This window comes from Musca domestica, unplaced genomic scaffold, assembly GCF_030504385.1.
Source record: "Musca domestica strain aabys unplaced genomic scaffold, Musca_domestica.polishedcontigs.V.1.1 16, whole genome shotgun sequence".
Lineage (NCBI taxonomy): Eukaryota > Metazoa > Arthropoda > Insecta > Diptera > Muscidae > Musca > Musca domestica.
In genome coordinates, this window is record NW_026712219.1 from 5,334,844 (window position 1) to 5,358,060 (window position 23,217).

Here is a 23,217-nt window from a genome sequence, read left to right on the forward strand (position 1 = left end):
ACACCCAAATTATGCCTGAAAATATGTATGCCAAATTTGATCGAAATCGGTTCAGATATAGCTATAGCACCCATATATATTGTTCATCCGATTTGTTATTTTTGTCCTATGCACTCTCTAACAACAATATTTGGGGAAATATATCAAATACAGCTCAGAAATACCTTTGCTAAATTTTATGGAGATCGGTTCAGATTTGGATATAGCTCCCATATATAACTTCGTCCGATTTACCTTTTATTGTGCACCAAACGTCTAATATTTGTCCAAATGGGATGGAATTTGGCACTTACGACCGAATTGAGTCTAGAAGCTAGTTTGTCAAATTTGGTAAAGATCGGTTCAGATATAGCTATAGCTTCCATATATATTATTCATCCGATTTGTTATATTTGTTACCCACAACCGTAATATGCACTCCGTAACAACGATATTCAGGGAAATATATCAAATACAGCTCAGAAATATCTTTGCCAAAATTTATCGAGATCGGTTCAGATTTGGATATAGCTCCCATATATATCTTTATCCGATTTCAAATTAATTGTGCACCAAATGATTGAATTCTCCCATAAAAACTTTTAGTTGTTTATAGGAGCTCTACTTAATTAGCAAAGTGGTGTAGGGTATCATAAAGTCGGCCCCGCCCGACTTTAAGACTTTCTTTACTGGTTTTTTACTTGTTTTTTTTTTAAGTTTATTGAATGAAAACAAAAAATGTCAGAAATAGCATCAAATTTAAGAATAAGCAGCCAAAATGTTTGCGTGCCCAAGGCTTTAATACGCCAAGCGAAACAACTCTTCAGCTCTATGAGCCTATTTTCTTTCTGTTGCGGTGTAAGTTCTTGCACTTTTTGGAATTTCAAAGGCTTTACCCCGATCTCATTTTTCAATATAACGGACTGAATATTGCAATATGTTCAGCTTACGAGCCATTTTTACGCTACCAGTATCACGGTAACGAGCGATGGTTCGAGACAGAAAGGTTTTATTCACATTTAAATACTGGAGTGCTCTAACGATATCCACTTATGATTTTCCAGCCAAATGTAAAGAAATCACTCTATCACGCTTGAATTCCAACACGAATTTTTTTTTTCTGGAAAATTCTCACTTAAATGCTAAAATTAGCTGTCACTGGAATAATTTTAACAGTTATCGGACGAGTGGCTTAGAAATGACAGGAGTCTGAAGTTAGTTGCAGTTTTTTCATCTCACCCTGTATAAAGTATTTAATATTGGACTATCGCAAAAAAACGCAAAGTCTAAGGAATGGAAAAAACAGAATATGCCACCTAATAGCAAGTAGTGGTATTTAAAAAACAGAACATACGGAAAGTTTCGTAAAGAATACAGTTGCCAAAACCACATGGATGCTTTAGTTCGCAAAAAAATCATTGAAATCCGTTTCATAATTCAATGATGTGACATGCTATTAGTCATCTTATTTAAAGAAAGTTAAAGCAGCAATAAAATGTAATCAGCGAATATTTAAATTTGTAAGTTATCATTCTAATATGTTCTGCGCATTGCAGATTTATGTCAAACTAAAAAATGAATCTTGTAGGTATTTTCACTTTTGACAAAAACTTTTAAAATACCGAAAATCTAAAGATACCTTTAGACGCAGTATGCATCAAATTCTGAACTTAGTGAGGACACGAAATATTGAATTACATCTGATACCGATGAAAAGTCAAAACCCTTTTAAATCACAAAGAAGTAAAAATGCAGCAAAGCTCGTCCGGCCGAACCTTTGATAACCTCTACCGTTTGAAGGAAATTTCCAAAAAAAGAAACCGTCGAAAGTACCGCTCAAAAGAAAACTGTTACATAGGGGCCTTGCAAAGATATGGTCTTGCACAAGTAATTTTTGTCATAGGCTGTAGTAGTAAAAATGTCTATAAGAATGTTAAAATACGGAATAAAGGGAAGTCCCGTTATCTGGAGGCTAAATGATTACGTGGACCTACATGCGAAATTTTTTGTAGTACCCATTACGAACTTTCAATACGAATTTTGAAACAATTCCCGTAAACATACATTAAAATCATCTAAATACCGAATATCGAGGTGTACCGTTGTATGTTGGGCTATACGATATCGTGGACCTATATAGACAACACTTTTCTAGAAGGGTAAAGTACTCAGAAGGAACTCCTGGTGTAGAATTTGCCTCAATTCCATTGAAAATTATGGGTAAAATCATCAAAATACCGAATATCGGGGTACCGTTTAATGAGGGACATACGATATCGCAGACCGATATATCCCATGTTGCAACTTTACCTGCATGCAGACAAAAGACTGATAGACGGACGGACGTCTCAGAAATTTACGCTGATCACGAATATATATACTTTGTTAGGTCTAAAATTATTATTTCGATGAGTTACAAATGGAATGACGAACTTACAATAAAACAAGTAAGCAAAGGCTATAGTCGTGCGGGGCCGACCATGTGATACCCTACAACACTACAATATGTTAGAAGCACCCTTATGTCCAAGTCCATTTTGGAAGATTTCGCTTTTGAAATTTTGTCATGGAGTACTGCCCAGATATTGCCCTTAGCATTTTGACCAGAGACATTTGCGCACTCCTTCGTGCTGTTTGTTGTTGTGGTCCATTTTACACCTAAATATAATTCAATGGTCATCCAAAAAGCTAGAATTCTTCCCTATCCTTAACTCTCTTCTCAGGCATGTCGATTGGCTTCAATTGTGTGATCAGGAATTTTTTTCTGTTTTTGGTTCATTTGAGCCCCTTAATATTTTGCGATCATCTCCAAAAGCAAGAAGCCGCTATGCATCTACAAATTCAGACCCATATATATTATTTGCTTGACTACGATATTTGGCTATATTCATCAACGAAATCATCATAAAAAAGCCAAAAGTTCGCCTTTTGTGTATTTCGGATAACGCTTGTAAGTAATATTGGTATTTTTTTGCACACAAAAGTAGTGGTCCATTCTAGCCGCTGTCCTAACCTCTAACTACATGCGAGATTTCATGTCCTTTTGTTTCTATTTGTGACCTTATAACGGCTGCAAAATCAGGAACATTTATAGTGGTCGGTCCATTTTAACCCCAAAATATATTGCGGTCATCTTTGAAAACAATAGCTCTTTTGAGCCTAACTCTACCCTTGTGAAAATTTTCGTGAAGATCGCACGATAATTGCAATATGTATATAATAACCCCAATCCGTGTTGTAAGGTGAAAAAAAATTACAAAATGTACACTTCAATATTATAAGTCAAATTTGAAAAAATCGCATGCGATAAAAAATATGAAAAAATAAAAATATGTCACAAAATAGAACAGTGTTTGGCTTGCTTGTTTGGGATACCATAGTATTTTGTTGTTGCAAAATCGTCAGGCAAAATCCCATTATTGTTGTTTTTATAAAAACAACGTTTGTTTATGAGTGGAGAACGATGGTAATGTTTACCAGGGGGTAAGGCAGGGAATACCTAGGTTTCGGAAAGAGCCACCAATCCTCATCAGTTCCCTTGTTTTTGTCTGGGATATTCTCCCCAGAAGTTATTTTAAAAATAACTTCTATGACAAAAAACATTTTTTTACCCAAGTGACGAGATCGTAAGCTCAATAGAAGAGGAACCAAAGAATTATATAAAACTAAAATTCTTTTGGAAAGTCTTCTAAATCTTACAACCGCACTTATAAACATTTTCATCTTTCTCCACTTGTTATGCTTTCGTTCAACCTGAACGAAGTAACATAACCATGTAAGTTTGTTTTGTCTGTTACAACAAAAACCCCTTCGTCGACCGTGCCTGTGTCTATTAATAGAACAGTGTTTGGCTTGCTTGTTTGGGATACCATAGTATTTTGTTGTTGCAAAATCGTCAGGCAAAATCCCATTATTGTTGTTTTTATAAAAACAACGTTTGTTTATGAGTGGAGAAACCTAGGTATTCCCTGCCTTACCCCCTGGTAAACATTACCATCGTTCTCCACTCATAAACAAACGTTGTTTTTATAAAAACAACAATAATGGGATTTTGCCTGACGATTTTGCAACAACAAAATACTATGGTATCCCAAACAAGCAAGCCAAACACTGTTCTATTAATAGACACAGGCACGGTCGACGAAGGGGTTTTTGTTGTAACAGACAAAACAAACTTACATGGTTATGTTACTTCGTTCAGGTTGAACGAAAGCATAACAAGTGGAGAAAGATGAAAATGTTTATAAGTGCGGTTGTAAGATTTAGAAGACTTTCCAAAAGAATTTTAGTTTTATATAATTCTTTGGTTCCTCTTCTATTGAGCTTACGATCTCGTCACTTGGGTAAAAAAATGTTTTTTGTCATAGAAGTTATTTTTAAAATAACTTCTGGGGAGAATATCCCAGACAAAAACAAGGGAACTGATGAGGATTGGTGGCTCTTTCCGAAACCTAGGTATTCCCTGCCTTACCCCCTGGTAAACATTACCATCGTTCTCCACTCATAAACAAACGTTGTTTTTATAAAAACAACAATAATGGGATTTTGCCTGACGATTTTGCAACAACAAAATACTATGGTATCCCAAACAAGCAAGCCAAACACTGTTCTATTAATAGACACAGGCACGGTCGACGAAGGGGTTTTTGTTGTAACAGACAAAACAAACATGGTTATGTTACTTCGTTCAGGTTGAACGAAAGCATAACAAGTGGAGAAAGATGAAAATGTTTATAAGTGCGGTTGTAAGATTTAGAAGACTTTCCAAAAGAATTTTAGTTTTATATAATTCTTTGGTTCCTCTTCTATTGAGCTTACGATCTCGTCACTTGGGTAAAAAAATGTTTTTTGTCATAGAAGTTATTTTTAAAATAACTTCTGGGGAGAATATCCCAGACAAAAACAAGGGAACTGATGAGGATTGGTGGCTCTTTCCGAAACCTAGGTATTCCCTGCCTTACCCCCTGGTAAACATTACCATCGTTCTCCACTCATAAACAAACGTTGTTTTTATAAAACAACAATAATGGGATTTTGCCTGACGATTTTGCAACAACAAAATACTATGGTATCCCAAACAAGCAAGCCAAACACTGTTCTATTAATAGACACAGGCACGGTCGACGAAGGGGTTTTTGTTGTAACAGACAAAACAAACTTACATGGTTATGTTACTTCGTTCAGGTTGAACGAAAGCATAACAAGTGGAGAAAGATGAAAATGTTTATAAGTGCGGTTGTAAGATTTAGAAGACTTTCCAAAAGAATTTTAGTTTTATATAATTCTTTGGTTCCTCTTCTATTGAGCTTACGATCTCGTCACTTGGGTAAAAAAATGTTTTTTGTCATAGAAGTTATTTTTAAAATAACTTCTGGGGAGAATATCCCAGACAAAAACAAGGGAACTGATGAGGATTGGTGGCTCTTTCCGAAACCTAGGTATTCCCTGCCTTACCCCCTGGTAAACATTACCATCGTTCTCCACTCATAAACAAACGTTGTTTTTATAAAAACAACAATAATGGGATTTTGCCTGACGATTTTGTCACAAAATACTACAAAATCTATAATAACACAATTATTGGCACATTTTTTCTATTTCACCCACTAAATATTACCCGATGACCATCAAAATTGGAAGACTTCTGCCCAGCCCTGCCAACTTCCGCGTCGATTGGTCTATAACTGCGACCTGTAGAGCAACTGCAAAATCAGGAAATTGTTCAGCATTTTGTCCATTTCAACCCCTAAATATTATGCGATCATTTCCAAAAGCAATAGGGTTCTATTCTGGCCCAAACTCCACCTCCATTTTAAATTTCGTGAAGATCGGGCCATAATTGCGACCTGTAGAGTGATTACAAATTAACATGGACAGACGGACAGACGGACGGACGGACATACATAGCTAGATCGACTCAGCTCGGGGAGATAGGAAGATCCATATATACTTTCCTATGTGGGAAACCACTATTTCGAGGTGTTACATAATTTTTGGCCCAATCAAACTTATAATACCCCTAACACATAGTGTTGTAGGGTATAAACAGGGTATAGAAAACAATAATTATCTCTACATGAGGTTCATATAAAATATTGTAATTGTTTTGAACCCGCCATTGAATTTTAAATTCATCATAACCCCCATCTCCATCATTACTCCCAGTATCTGACTAAATCCACACTATTATAAGAATTCTATGAATTTCGCAAAGTTGGAAATTAAAAAAATGAAAAAAAGTGAGTATGAGGTGTTGCAGTTATATGGGATTATGCGAGAACGTGAACTTCTACATTGTATTTTCTGCCAGAGAATAAAAGTTAAAGCTACTTCTGTTAAAAACGTATCTAAAATCATCAAAATTCCCAAATATTGCCAGCCACGGTTATATGAAAAATGTCGGAAATAGCATCAAATTTTAGAATAAGTTTAGATTTGTTCGAATATGTTGTAGGGTATCAAATGATTGGCTCCGCCTGACGATAGCCTTTTTCCTTGTTTTATTTTACTGACACTTTATTCCGAGTGTAATTTAAACGCTGACAATCGGTCTTCTCCAAATGCCCATGACAAGCAATATATTCTCAAATTATTATTTACGAAGATTTTCGTTTTGCAAACACTTTCATTTTCATGATTTATTCGTGGTATTTCTGCCCAGCAATGTCCCAGTGGCAACGAGTCCTTTTTACCAAAACTAAGCATAATTTATATAACTACGCACATATGTATGCATGTATGTGTGCATGTGCAGCAATGCGTTTCATAATTAGATGGCAATCTACATAATTTCGTGTCCCTCTTCTTATTCGAATTATATTCTACCCTTTTCATAATTTTGTTATTCTTGCTGTCTACTCCATTCACTGCATTTAATGCATTTTTATGTGCCAGCTTTCGGGAGAAAGACAAAAATCAGCCATTAAAAAGTTCCAGTTGTTAATTAAATGCAGTTGCATCCCAAAAACAATGCAATCACCATGGTCAGACTAAACCATCAGACATGCCTCAGAAACCCCAGGGAACTAACTTTTCGAGCTGAGGCATCACCATTAAAATAATGTTGTTGCCAAACATACATAAATTTGTATTCTTAAAGACGGTGATGATGGCGAGACGATGTTGTGTTAAATGTTTGATGGTGTTTCGATAGTTTGATTATGGCTACTGTGCAAAAACGCAATCATGCATATGGAGGTAGGTAGATAGGTGTGTTAGGGTGGGTGGGAACAGGCTTAAAAATATTCAAGTGAAAATTCACTTTTAGAAGTGTATTTAAAAAAATAAAATTTTTATTGTATATGAATATTTCCAAAATGCAGGGTGAGATAAAAAAACTGCAACAAACTAAAGACTGCTGCCATTTCCAACCCACTCGTCCGACAGCTGTTAAAATTATTCCAGTGAGAGCTCATTATATTGTTGACAAGCGTACAAAAGCATTTTTTGAGAATTTTCCAGAAAAAAATTATTCGTGATGGAATTCAAGCGAGAGAGTGTGATTTCTTTATATTTGGCTGGAAAAACACAAGTGGCTATCATTAGAACACTCCAGCATTTAAATGTGAATAAATCGTTTGTGTCTCGTACCATCGCTCGTTACCGTGATACTGATAGCGTAGCGAAACATTAAGGAAGTGGACGAAAGAAACATCTGCAGAAATGGTTCGAAAAGTAAAGAAGGGACTTGATCGAAACTCGCTTCGCAGTCGCCGAAAAATGTCTCGTGAGATGAACACATCGTAATATTCCATTCGGTAAATATTGAAAAATGAGCTCGGGGTAAAGCCATTAAAATTCGAAAAAGTGCACGAACTTACACCGCACCAAAAAGAAAATAGACTTAAAAGAGAGAGAAAACATTCCTTGTCCAGCCGTTTGTAAACAAACAAAATGATTTGCCAAAGAGGCCAGCTGAAAATGTGCACTTACGGTTGGCCACTAGAACTCAATCGCCGGTCATGGTGATGGTGTGGGCCGCCATAACAGCTGATGGTCGCTCTCCGCTTGTTTTAATCGACCGTGGTTTCAGAAGAAATGCAGAATATTATCGCGAAAATATTCTGGAGGGTGTATTAAAGCCTTGGACACACAAACATTTTGGCCGCAGACCTTGGACATTCCAACAGGACTCACAACCATCACACTCAGCACGCGCCACCCAAGAATGATTACAAAATGAGGTTCTTCGCTCACATTGGCCACCAAAATCTCCAGATACCAATCCTTTGGAGTATTGTGTCTGGCGTATTTAGGAAAGCAAGGTTGGCACTAAAAAATACCAAAATGTTGATTAACTCAGGCAAGCGCTTCACCGGGGATGGGCTAAAATACCGCAGAGCAACGTTAGGGCAGCGTACTAATTTGAACAATCTAAAGTTATTCTAAAATATATAGTTATTCTAATATATATATATATATATATATATATATATATATATACATTATGGGATCTACGACAAATATTCAGTGAGTGACAAAGTTAATATAAACTCCTTTTCAATGTGGAGGGTATAAAAAGTTAAATAATTATACCCTATAACAATATGTGTTGGAGGTATTATAAGTTTGATTGGGCCAGAATTTATGTAACACCTCGAAATATTGGTTTCCATATAGGAAAGTATATATGGATCTTTCTAGCTCGTCGAGCTGAGTCGATCTAGCTATGTATGTCCGTCTGTTCATGTTAATTTATAATCACGCAACAGGTCGCAATTATGGCCCTATCCTTACGAAATTTTGCACGAAGGTGGGGTTAGGATCAGAATAGAAGCCTATTTCTTTTGGAGATAATCGCCAAATGTTTAGGGGTTGAAATGGACCAAATACTGAAAAAATATCGGAGTAGCTATACAAGTCCCAATTATAGACCAATCGTATGTAGCTAGAGTTTAGGGCTGGGAAGAAGTCTACTAATTTGGGTGGTCATCGAATAATATTTAGCGGGTAAAATAGACCATATCTTTTGTGTTGAAAAAATTCGACATTTTTCTAATTTTTCAAAATTTTTCATTAAACCGCGAATATTTTAAATCCCGGCGAAATCACAAAGCCATGACAAGGTTACTTCTGATCTTTACATTGATGTTAACATCCAACAAATCGGATATATAGCAAAATATGTGCGTTATATATGTCTATCAAAGAAGAAATGCTTGAAAGGTCTCTTATATGTCGAGAACGGCTGAACTGATTTCGACAGTTCTCATTAATTCAGAATGGCCTCTTGGCAGGAAAGAAATAACGTCTAAAAAAATCGCATAAAAATATATATCTAAAGATGAAAATATTGATTTTGTAAAATTTTCTCATATTTTTTCAATTTTGTCATATTTTTGGCATATTTTAATTTTGAATTAAACATTTGGTAATATTTCTACAGCTAACAAAACTAAGTAGTTAGGATATCAGGATATCATATACAGATCGCATTTATGGCCCGATCCTTACGAAAATTTGCATGGAGATGAGTGTCAGAATAAAAGCCTATTCTTTTTGGAGATGATCGCCATATATTTAGGGGTTGAAATGGACCAAAAAACTGCAAAATTGTCAGCAGGTCGTAATTATGGGAGTAACCGGACATTGCAAAAGCCAAGCAGTTTTGGATGGCCATCCAAAAATATTCAATGTGTTAAATAGTTTGCCAACTTTTGTAGGCAAAATACGAAAATGTCCATTCCAGTAACTTTTTGGAGAATTCACAAATACAGGAAAGACGCACTTCTGACTATTTCGTTAACGCTGATTTCGTGGAAGAATATAGTCAAATGTCTGTATCTCATATAGATGCGTTTCAGTCAAAAACTCATAATAAATGTTAATCTTTTGCCACTACTGAGAGATTATAGGTCTTTGGGAAGTATTGCTCCAGATCTAGGAAGACCATTTAAATGCAACATCTACCAATAAATTGGAAATGAGCAAATTAGTTTAAGTTGCTATTATTCGAAAATTAGAGATCGAAACCTGATGGTTTTCTTTTATTATTTGTCACAATGTCTTGTGAAATTCTTTCGAGTATCTCGCCTATATAAACTGTATCGTTTATTATAGTGTTGTAGGGTATTCAACGGTCGGCCCCGCTCGACTGTAGCCTTTGCTTACTTGTTTTTTTTTTTAATTTTCCTTCCACAGGACATAATGTTACCACAAGGTAGTATTATTTAAAGAATGTATAGGGATTTAATATTAATTTAATTTGGACAAATTTTCATTTAATATGACAAGAACTGATCCCCATACAATATTTTCGCACTTTTATGTTATGTCAAACCCACCCTAATATCTCAGCCAAATTGCATTTATAAACAATAATATTTATTATGACTTTTTGGCTGCTACTGTTTTAACATTTTTTGCTGAAAAAAACCCCATTGCATTTCTTAAAAAACTATAAATTACCACCAAACACATATAATTTGCCATGGAAACGACGCAACAACGCAGACAGACGGACGGACGGTACTGACAACACCTCTTCTAAATGTTTGCCACAAACAAAAATCTTGAATGAATGAACACCAAGAGAGAGTAGTGGCATATCGTGCAGACATAACAAGAATGCACATTTTGTCTACACCGTCGTCGTCATCGTCGACAAGAAGGAGGCATATTTACGGCTGTGGGATCGGAATATCTCAAACGTACGTACATACATACCTACGTATGAACATGCACATTTTGTGGAAATACAAATCGTGTTAAGCAGCAGAAATGCATTCGCAGTTGATGGCACAGTGGTTGTGGTTCGTTTCACATATATAACCATGAACTTGTGAGTGTGTGTAAAGAGATCGTGGCATCAATTCGAGATGAGGATGTCAATATTTCAGTTGCGACTATTGGGATACAAAAGTAGGTGTTAATTTAAGTACATGGAAGTAGTTTTCTTTGTTAGATTCGACAATCGACAAAATTGTTTCAAATCGATTATAATAAAAAATGTTGGTCTGAGCTGGATTAGTGTTCTATGAAAATATGAGAAATATTTCCTTTATAAAATTGTTCATATGACATTTCTTTCCTTTGTAAAAGTTTTTATTTCAAATTTTCATAGAACAAGAATTGAGGCCATGTTCCAGAACTGCAAAAATGAAAAAGTTTTCACTATAATACCTGATTTTCCCTTTATGATATCAAAAAAATAAATTACAAATATGCAAAATTTTGTCAATTGGTCTACAAATGTGAGCTGTAGAACTAAATTTTGTGAGGATCGGGCCATAATAGAGACCTGTAGAGTTACATAATTGCAATTGTAAAAATTCTACAGAATTGCTAAAATATGTAATCACTTTGAATGTTGTTTAAATTGGATGGTGAATTGACCTCCTGTTATAAAGATTATCCTAACTGGAGAGCAAATTTTACACCCTCAGACATATGGCTACAGAGAGTATACATCATTTGCCTCATCGAAATAACGGTTTTAGACCATAGATCTCTTTGGACAAATTCGTTTCAGGACATTTGGAGTCGATCTATAGACGGCTGGCAGGTGCGCACAATAACTCTCGAAGGGATTATTCGATTTGATTCAATGTTGGTAAATTGTAATATTATTGTCAACCTTAGATTGAGTTCGGAGATGGACAATATCGGTCTACTCTTTCTGGTGCCAAACAAAATGTCAAAATTTTCAAAGAAAATAATTTATTGCACAGAAAGAGAGCGATAATCCGATTTTGCTCCAACTTTGCGAATCCTAATAGTTTTATTAGTGATAGGTCAGGTACGAAAATGGACAATATCGGTCCACTCCATTAGGTTCCTCCCCCACAAATGGTCAAAATTTTTGAATAATTACAACTCTTATAAAATGTTCGATTGTTTTCAAATTTCATACATCTCAATAATTTTATTAAACCAAGTTCTGGTGTGAAAATGAAATGTATCGGTCCACTCCCTCTGCTACCTCCCACACAAAATGTCAAAAATTTCAAAAAATATAGTTTCTGCATAGAAAGAGGAAAAATAATCAGATTTTGCTCCAACTTTGCAAATCCTTATATATCTATCAGTGCTACGTCAGGTGCGAAAATAGATAATATCGGTCGACTACTTCAAATACCTCCCCCACAAATGGTCAAAATTTTGTATAATTACAACTCTTATAAAATTTGCTTTGAAAGTCCGATTGTCTTCAATTTTCACATATCGCAAAAATTTTTTAACGCAAGGTCTGGTGCCAAGATGGAATACATCAGTCCACTCCTTCTGGTACCTCTCCCACAAATGGTCGAAATTTTCAAAAAAAAAATATTTTCTGCTCAGATAGAGAAGCAATTATCCGATTTTGCTCCAACTTTGCAAATCCTAATATTTGTGTCAGTTCTAAGTCAGATGCAAAAATGAATAATATCGGTCCACTCCATCAAGTCTTTCTGGTACTTCTCTCACAGTGGGTCAAATTTTTAAATAACCAAAACTTTGATAAAATCCGAAATTAGCATTTGGTTGTCTTATATATTTCACACATCCAATTATTTTAACAAACAAAAGATCTATTGTGAAGATGGAATATATCGGTCCACTCCTTCTGGAACCTCCCCCTCAAAGGCTCAAAAAAAGCGAAATAAGCATCCAACTCTCCTCAAATTTCACACATAAAACATTTTTGCTAATACAATATCGTTTCAGCAGATGATATATATCTGTGCACCCCTTCCGGTACCTCATTCGCAAAGGGTTACAATTTTAAATACTTTTATCTGTCATAACATGCGAAACAAGTCAGCGCTCCTTTAAAACTCGCTATATCTAAATATTCCTCTCTTTGCCAGAAACCTGAGATGAATATGGAATTTATGATTTTCCATAAATTCGATATAAATGTTCGATTTTCTTGTAATATTGCTCACACCAATGTTTATACCCTACAACACTATGTGTTGGGGTATTATAAGTTTGATTGGGCCAAAAATTATGTAACACCTCGAAATATTGGAGAAACTGGTTTCCCATATAGTATATATGGATCTTCCTAGCTCGCCGAGCTGAGTCGATCTAGCTATGTATGTCCGTCCGTCCGTCTGTCCGTCTGTCCATGTTAATTTGTAATCACTCTACAGGTCGCAATTATGGCCCGATCTTCACGAAATTTAGAATGTAGGTGGGGTTAATGTCAGAATAGAACCCTATTTCTTTTGGAGATGATCGCATAATATTTAGGGGTTGAAATGGACCAAAAACTGAAAAATTTCATGATTTTGCAGTTGCTCCACAGGTCGCAATTATAGACCAATCGAAGCGAAAATTAGCATGCGGCTAGAGCTTTGGGCTGGGCAGAAGCCTTCCAATTTTCATGGTCATCGGGTAATATTTAGTGGTTGAAATAGACCATAGCATTTGTGATAAATAAAAGTCAAATTTTCCATTAAACCGCGAATATTTTTAATGCCGGCGAAATCACAAATAGAGGAACAGGTCAATTCTGACCGTTACGTAGATGCCGATAATAAAAATATCGGATATATATAGCGAAATATATACAATGTATATATACAAAGGAAGGGGATGTTAGCTAGAATGCTTATATCTCCAGAATGGCTGGAGCGATTTTTACTAATTTTGTCAATTTAGATTGCCCTTTTGGCATAAAAGTATAAAATCTAAAAAAAATCGCATGAAAATATGCCAATAATGATGTTCATATAGATTTTGTAGAATTTTGTGACATTTTTTTATTTTTTCATTTTTTTTATCGCATGCGATTTTTTCAATTTGACTTATAATATTGAAGTGTATATTTTGTAATATTTTTTCACTTTATAACACAGGTTGGGGTTATTATTTATATACAGATTGCAATTATCGTTCGATCCCCACGAAATTTTCCAGGAAGGTAGAGTTAGGCTCAGAAGGGCTAAATCTATTGTTTTCAAAGATGTCCGCAATATATTTAGGGGTTGAAATGAACCAACAAGGAAAAATGTTCCTGTTTTTGCAGTCGAAATAGAAACCAAAGGACACTAAATCTCGCATGAAGTTAGAGTTTAGGACAGCGGATAGAATGGACCACTACTTTTGTGTGAAAAAATACCAAATGAACCAAAAACAGAAAAATATTCCTGATCACACAATTGAAGCCAATCGACACGCCTGAGAAGAGAGTTAAGGAGAGGGAAGAAGTCCTAGCATTTTAGATGACAATTAGATTATATTTAGCTGTAAATTGACCACAACAACTAACAGCACGACGGGGTGCGCAAATATTGGGAATATGTACCTGGTCAAAAAGCTAAGGGTAATATGTTGGCAGTGTTCTATGACATAATTTCAAAAGCGAAATCTTCCAAAATAGATTTGGACATAAGAAGGCTTCCAATATATTTTAATGTTGTAGGGTATCACATGGTCGGCCCCGCACGTCTATAGCCTTTGCTTATTTGTTTTTTTCATGCATTAGATGAAGCATGAAAATGGAATACTTCAACCATATAGTCGATTGAAGTATTCCTTGTTAATATTTCCTAAAAATTATCATATATGTCTTGTAAAGTGAAGGAAGTTACCAATGTAGCCCAAACCTGGCAAAAATCGTGAACCTTAATTTGATCGTAAAGTAGACAGAATGAGGTCATGTATGAAACAAGATATCGTACTGATGGTCTACGCGGTTGTTCTGGCACACACCCGATTTTTTTAATGAAATGTTAAAAGACCGTTTTGTATAAATGTTGTGGTATTTCATTAATGCAACATCCAGTTTCCACTTTTAAGGCTTGAGTCGTTGTCGACTAACTCGCACAGACAATTGACTTAAAACCCCAAAGAAAAAAATCGAAAGGTGTTAATTCGCATGATCTATACTGCTAATTCTGGTCTCCAAATCACGATATAACACATACCGAGAAATGACAGATGCAGCAATTGAATTGTTTCTCTAGCTGTATGACATGTGGCGCCGTCTTGTGGAAACAACATGCCCTCCACATTCATTTCTTCAATTCTGGGCAAGGAGTATCATATTACGATACCGGTTTCAGACTGCACGATTGCATTTTAGATGGGAAACCCTTAAAACTGTACAAGAGGCACAGATTGTTCCAAACTCTTTTTTTTTCTTATTTAAGAGCTATTATTTTTCAATGTTTTCTAAGAACTTTGTTTATTTCGTGCCACTGTTTCGTGATACCGAAAACCTGAACAACACCTTCAACAGTTTAATTTTTTTATTTGTATGTCTGCAAGGATATGAGGAATTTTGCATATGCAGTGGATGTGGTTCATTGTATAGGCATGCAGTTTTAGTTTGGAATAACATGAGCGGAGAAACATTGGCAGGGCCTTCATGAAATTGTGTGTGAATTGACAACCAAAAAGTAAGTGAGAAAAGTACAAAAGTCGTGTGGGGCCGATCATATGATACCCAACGCCATTATGCATATGCAGCAGTACTATTGACATGTATGAGAATATTGAGCATTTGTGTAAAGTAAGTTTCGGAAAGAGTATCCGATATGGTCCAGACATGGAACATCATATAATTTTTATCAAACATAGATTTTGTTAGGAGATGCACGGCATCAGTCTATTACTTTTAATATTTATCGGGTAGCCAAACTTAGTCATCCCCAGATCAAATATTTAATATATGATATTAAATACCTGCTACTTTGAATGCGGAATAAGGAATTTATATTAAATGAATTGATATTATGTTTTAGCCCAAATACACATCCAATTTAGATTTCCAGCTATATCCCATCCCCAAAAACCAAATTTATTTTAATACAATTGGTACCTGTTAGTATTATTTAGTGCTATTTAGTATTTTCCGTCTTTTTTATACCTTCCAACATAGTATGGAGGGTATATTAAGTTTGTCATTCCATTTGTAACACCTAGAAATATACATTTTCGACCCCACAAAGTATATATATATTCTTGATCAGCATAAAATTCTATGTCGATTTAGCGATGTCCGTCCGTCTGTCCGTCAGTGGAAATCACTCTGGCTTCCAAACGAATTGAAGTAGATTGATAAAACTTTGCTCAAATGTATATTATCCCTGCCGGACTTTTGGTATTGAAAATGGGCCATGTCGGTCCACGTTTGGTATAGCACCCATATAACGGTACCTACCGATATTCGGTATTTTAATAATTTTAGCGACAATATCTATTGTAATTCTTTGGTATTTTATGTTCGTAATGGATGTTACAGTCTGTGACAGAAGATTTTCGGTGCAGGTCCAATTGACGGTACCTCCCGATTTTCGATATTTTGACGATTTTAGCTGATTTAGCATTATTCGCTCTTTATACCCTATACCACAAGGTGGTCAGGGTATTATGTCTTTGTGCATTTGTTTGTAACAGGCAAAAGGAAACGAGATAGACCCATAGTTCCTTTTGATGATCTGCATAGAATCACATTCTGAGTCGATTTATGCATGTCCGTCCGTCTGACTGTCCGTCCGTCCGTCTGTCCGTCTGTCCATGTATTTTTGTAAACAAAGTACAGGTCGCATTTATTGCCCGATCCAGATGAAATTTTGCACAGATCATTTGTTTGGCCCAAGGATGAACCCTATTGAAATTGGAGATAATCGGTCAAAATTTAGATATAGCTCCCATATATATCTTCGTCCGATTTGCCTTTTATTGTGCACCAAACGTGTAATATCAGCCCAAATTGTATGGAATTTTGCACATACAACCAAATTAGGCCTGAAAATGTGTATGCCAAATTTGATCGAAATCGGTTCAGATATAGCTATAGCTCCCTTATATATTGTCCATCCGATTTGTTATTTTTGTCCACCGCTGCCGTAATATGCACTCTGTAACAACAATATTTAGGGAAATATATCAAATACAGCTCAGAAATACATTTCCAAAATTTTATAGACATCGGTTCAAATTTGGATATAGCTCCCATATATAACTTCGGCCGATTTACCTTTTATTGTGCACCAAACGTCTAATATTTGTCCAAATGGGATGGAATTTGGCACATACGACCGAATTGAGTCTAGAAGCTAGTATGTCAAATTTGGTGAAGATCGGTTCAGATATAGCTATAGCCTCCTTATATATTATTCATCCGATTTGTTATATTTGTTACCCACAACCGTAATATGCACTCCGTAACAACGATATTTAGGGAAATATATCAAATACAGCTCAGAAATATCTTTGCCAAATTTTATTGAGATCGGTTCAGATTTGGATATAGCTCCCATATATATTTATCCGATTTCAAATTAATTGTGCACCAAATGGTCAATACAAGTCCGAATTTAAAAGATACAAATGCTTCGGCATATTTCGTCCTTTGAACTTTAAATTATAATTATAATCATAGCGTGTATGATTGAATTCTCCCATAAAAACTTTTAATTGTTATGTGAAGCTCTACTAAATTAGCAAAGTGGTGTAGGGTATCATAAAGTCGGCCCCGCCCGACTTTAAGACTTTCTTTACTGGTTTTTTATTGATTCGTTTTTGAATATTGTAATGGCTTATGACAAAAGTTACCTATGCAGGTTCATGTCGTTGTATAGACCCTAATATGACAGCTACATTCGGTATTTTTAGGATTTTAACAGCATTTTTAACGGATTTTATTGTTTTTGAAAATCGCCAAATTCGCTCCAAATGGTGGAGGTATTCAAAGATCGGCCCAGCCGAAATTAAAGCTTCTTTTTTATGGAATACGAGTTTTTAAAAACTCTTCTCAACCCTAAATCAACTCTAATGTTAAATTTAGGATTTCAAGCACTATCCGACGTACTGTTAGAATTTTGAAAAACCCTTTAGTTTGTCTATCCTACACAACATCAAAGACTCTCACTCCAAACTTCCAGCTCTATTTCTTCCCCAAAACCCGAAGTTATTATTTCCAAACTTCAGTGTATGTAATTACAAATTGGGTTTACCCAAACCCAAATTGTACAAATTCACAAAACTACCTGCATATCCAAATCCTACACTCCAAGAGTAATCTTATTTCCAAATTTCAGGATACCAGCTCTATTGGCTCACCCAAATACAAACCGTTCACATGATACGAAATGTTACCATTTATATATATACACTTTAGTACTTTTCGTACAATATAAGTGCGAATTTCCAAAACACCAGCTTAACATTTCAAGATTCTATCTTCAGCTGTTTCGTCTGGGCGTTGATGAATCGCTAAGTCAGTCAATCAATTACTTTACTCCTTTATTAATAAAGATATCTCAGTTTCCGATGTTCTTCAAACTTTACATATCCCAATTAGACAACAAGACATATCGTACGCTAGTTTGATTTGGCGGTTCATTCCTTTTGATACCTTTCCCGAAATTATAATTTAGCATTTCAGCTTCTAAGAGGAATACAAACCATAACTCTCGAAGGGAATATCCGATATGGTCCAAACTTGGTCAAATTTAGATCAACATCGGAAATGGTATCGGTCCTCTTCTCAACAAAAAGTCGAAATTTTCAAAGAAAATAATTTACCGCATAGAAAGGGAAAGGATAAGTTGATTTTGTGCAAACTTCGTACATACCAATATTTTTGGCAATGCTAGGTCAGGTGCTAAAATGGACAATTCTGGTCCACTCCAACAAGTACCTCCCCCACAAAGGGTCAAAATTTCGAATAATTGTAACTCTTATAAAATGTGAAATAAGAGTCCGATTTTCTTCACATTTTACACATTCAAAAATTTTCTAAGCAAAAGATACACCGGATCACTTCTTCTGAAACCTCCCCCACAAAGGGTCAAAATATTCTGAATAACCATTAAGCACATCAAACGCAAAATGATCAACCGATTACTTTCAAACTAGGCTCATCCCAATACTTCCATCAACACAAGATGTGTTGTGATATCGGACTACTCCTTCTGGTACCTCCATCAACTAACTCTCATAAAACGCGAACTTTTCACAATATTATATCAAACTTATATCAGACACAAAATGGAAACTATTGGCCAAATCCTTCGGAACCTCTCCTATGAAGAGTTAACAGTTTGAATGATCATAAAGCAAGTCAAAATATATTTAAATAACCGAACATTGGCTGAGGATATGCAGCTGTCGGCAATACCGACTGATTCCATTTAACTTATTTTTAGACCTTTAGGTCATCCTATTTAGCGTATATTTCGACATAAATTTGAACAAATGTCTTTTTTACATTTTATGTAAAGTTTATACAGAAGTTTTATTAAGTGTATACGAAACGGATTTCCCATAAAAGTCTATCAAAATATAAAGATAATAAATGTTCCCACAATACTACAATGAGCACGTCCCCTACATATGCACAATCCTTGGAGAAGCGACAAGGTCTCGTAAGAAGGACTTACGAACAGACTTAGTTACCTTTTTCCGACTACCTTGTTTGCCTTCTCAATATGAAAATATGGATATTGCAGGGATAAAACTTGATAATATATTTGGTTTTATGAGAGATAAACTCTTCATCATCTTTAGCAGACCATATAAGTAGGTAACAATTGAACTTAGGCCCCATATCACAAATATTTGGTGCACGCGCGCTCCTGTTTCAAGTGCATCATGCATTTGTAATGTTTCTTTATTTATTTTTTTTTTATTTGTTGCTGTTGTTGTTTTTGTTTTAAGTCAGACTGTCTGGCCTGGCCTGGCCTGGTCTGGTCTGGCGAGGCAGACTTGGTCAGATCGTTTGTGCCTTTGGCCTACTAAAGCCCTCAGTTAACTTGAAATGTTAAATGATTTGTTGCTGTTGCCACTATTTTTGTTGTTTTTGTTCTTGTTCGCATTGTTGCAACAACAACAGCATCATCATTTTAGCCAAAAACAAAATCAACCATCAACAATTTAAAAGACAAGCAGTCTAGCCACAGGTCTCATGTCTGTCTGTCTCTCTGTCTGCTGGCATGTGAAAGGGCTATTAGGCTGGAAACGCATACAAAAGGTATGTACATACGTGTGTACGCGTGTCACGATGTCTGGTCCACATTTGTCTGTCTGTCTGTCAAAAGCTGAATGTATAAATTTAAGAGACCTGCAGCAAAAACAACAACGATCGCCGTCATCATCATCGCCTTCGTCTTCGTCGTCGTCAAAACAACGAAAAAAGCCAGACTCAACTTAAGTCTGTTGTCTGCATCTTTAATAACATCACCTTTGTCTGTCTGCCATGTCTCCGTCCGTCCATGGGTCTGTCCTTCCTTCCCAACATCTGACTGGCATAAGTATAGGCTGGCCGATTGTGTGCATTGCAAATTTCAACTCTAGACATTTTGCAGACAGACCCTCAGCTCAGCTGCACTTGTTACGTTTTATGTGTTTCGTTTTTTTCGTTTTTGGATTGTTTGAGTTGTGTGTTGCGTCCGTGTTGTTGTTTGTGTATTTTAGGCATATATTTTGTTTTGATTTGTTTATATCTTTTTATTTTGCCAAGATGCTAAACAATAATCGTTCAAATACACGCCTACTTGACACAAAAAGGGAACATATTTTCATGCTTCAATATTTACCAGATGTGCAAAAAATCGTCCTGAAACCCAGATTATTGGGGCTTGAAGGGTGTTAATTTTATAATTTTATAACTCTATAAGAACCTACCGTATCGAATGGCTTCCAAATGCTTTTAAAGAGACATAAGTGCTTTTGAAATATCTTTTCACTTTTAATCATTATTAAAAGTTCTTCGGCCTATGTAATATGTTTAAGGCGTCATATCTATCAAGAAATTTTGAATGGTTTTTTATACAGGCCTATGAATGCAGACAACTCATTATAAAATATTTAATAAAATTTAATAATTTAATAATTGGCATGACCAGTTTGCAACATCAAAATACTTTGGTACCCCGAACAAACATGCCAAAACTGTTATATTTTATTTAACTTTGGTGATTTTTTTCACTTTACAACACTATGTTTTGGGAGTATTATATTCAAGTCGCTCTACTACTACTAGAGTGTAAATATAAGGAAAATATCCCTGATAAAAACTATTATTTCAAATAATCTACTAAAATGTGTTTGAACCGAAGGAGGTTTTCCAATATATTAAAGTGATGTGGGGTATCACACAGACATATACCCGCATGTCTATAGCCTTTGCTAACTTGTTGTGATGGATGCCTAGCTTTTTAATATGGGAAAAAAGGTTTTAGACCTCACATCTGTGTCGTTCGTATATTTGGATACTATCTAAAAAATAGTAGTACACCGATTTCGAGCTAAATTTCTCAAGAAGTGGATAAGTGGATCACCCTTTCGTTTAACCCCTGTCGTAGAGTTAGTTTGCTAATTTTTATTCAAATCTTAATATTGGATATGGCCCACTCCACGGAAAAATCAACAACTTCTTTCTGATTTGTTCATTTTTATGCTAGTGTCGAACAAAATCAGACCAGACAAAAATGCGTTTAGGAGATATACGGGAAGTATTTTAAAATGTTCCCAGTCTAGAAAAGGGCTTAATTGTAAGATCAATCGCTTATACAAAAAAATAATCTGGCAACTCAGCAATAGCAATGATTGTTACATCCTTTTAAAAAATGCATGTATTTTCCATGCTAACAAACAAATTAGCTTCTGGTCTTTGCAAAGCAAATTTCAGATGCAATTTTTGCGTGATGAAAAAGAACTCCCTACAATTATGGCCAGACATTGACAGGACACTTTGTATGTTTGGGTTGTCAAAAGAAGAAGAACCAGTAGTAGTCCATTTAAACAAGAATTTTAAATTGTGGAGAAAAATGATTGCAGTTCGTTATGGTGAACAGAGAGTGGAAAGAAAGATCGAGGATGTTCTACGTAAAACACATGCATGTATTACCTCCAACAATATCTGTGTAAGATCCAAGCATATTCAAATTTTGGGATTTATATCAGATATTCTAATATTATGCTATATGCAGATGGGATAACCCATTGACTAAAAATTTTAAATATAAAATTAATATACCTTATTTTTCCATAGTTAATTCGATTATTGCACAATTGTACTCACCAGAATATCAGTCGAATGAGATACTTGAGTGAAGATGAACCATGATATGTCAGAGCAAATTCAGAACACTCCCGCAAGCGTACACATAAGCCTCTGACGTTGATGCTTTCACAAATAAATTAGACTTTCAAATCAAAATTTGAGACCAGACGTGTGCATGACAATACAAGAATAAAAAAATAAATAATTGAATGAAAATAAAAGTATTTTTTTTTTCTTCGTCTCATAACTTTTTTTCTCCTCGGCGTGGCGTTTATCTTTTATTTGATTAGGCAGCATACCAAGCGGACGATGGAGGACGATGAGAATTGCGAAATTTGTAAACAAAAGCACAACACCAAAAAGTCACAAACAAATAAACCATTTTGTTGTTATTTCTAATAAGTTTATTTTCAATTTAATTTTGATTTCCAATTTGTGAGACTTTTTTGATTTTTTTGTGTCGGCGTGTGTCTGTGTCTGGGACTGTCAAAATGCACAATTATTGTGTCGTTCTCTGGATATTGAGCATAATTTTTATTGACAACGTCCTTGATGGGCGAGACATGGAATTTCCGTATAGCTGTTGCATGTCTTCTAAATTCGGTGCAAACAACAAATCAGCGGCCACAATGCAAATTCATTAGAACGAAGTGTGGAAATGTGCGTCTTTTTCGGTTTTGTTCGGCAAAAATTTGTTTGTTATTGTCGTAAATTGAAGGACATATTTTGCATATCCAATTGATCATATAATCTAATATAGGTCATAATGAATATTTATGATTGTCATCTGCATTGAATACCACCACTGAGGTGCATGGTATTATGTCTTTGTGCATTTGTTTGTTAAATAAAAAAGAAGACAAGATAGACACGTAGTTGTTTTTAAAAATCTTCTTCGAATTGCATTTGAAGAAGATATATTTAAATCGGTCAGTACGGAAAAATTGAGATGAAATTTGAATTGGGATTAGGAATTTTAGACAATTCCCTTGAATAATGTGGCGCAAGTCTCCAAATAAATAGTGATATTCAGTGACGTAGCTAGAAATGGGTTTGGAAACAATATGGGAAGGAGGGTGTCGCAATATTAAAAGCTAAAGTGTTCATATAAGACTAGCAGCGAAACTTCATCATAAAATTTTAGATTCGTCTCAATAGTTCGTGTAAGGCTTTTTAGAAATCAATATGCACAATTTGTTCAATTTGATTGCATTTTTTAATCAAAACTTTTTACATCGTACTAAATTTTCAGACTTTTTTAAGTTCTTCCTTATTCGGAAAGAAAGCTAGGAAAA

At 35.3% G+C, this 23,217-nt stretch overlaps 1 protein-coding gene and 1 long non-coding RNA gene across 2 annotated transcripts in view; one reads left to right on the forward strand and one right to left on the reverse strand.

The window, feature by feature from the left end:
* Positions 1 to 22,765, reverse strand: part of LOC101891573 (protein anachronism) — an 80,496-nt gene extending 57,731 nt beyond the window's left edge. Inside the window, exon 1 of the mRNA XM_011292713.3 lies at positions 21,941 to 22,765. The gene's annotated coding sequence lies outside the window, so the exon portion shown is untranslated. The remainder of the gene's footprint in view (positions 1 to 21,940) is intronic.
* Positions 21,587 to 22,789, forward strand: LOC109611972 (uncharacterized). The gene is made up of 2 exons (XR_002194225.2): positions 21,587 to 21,782; positions 21,911 to 22,789. It is a non-coding gene; the product is annotated as an uncharacterized LOC109611972 (long non-coding RNA).
* The last annotated feature ends 428 nt before the right edge of the window (positions 22,790 to 23,217 follow it).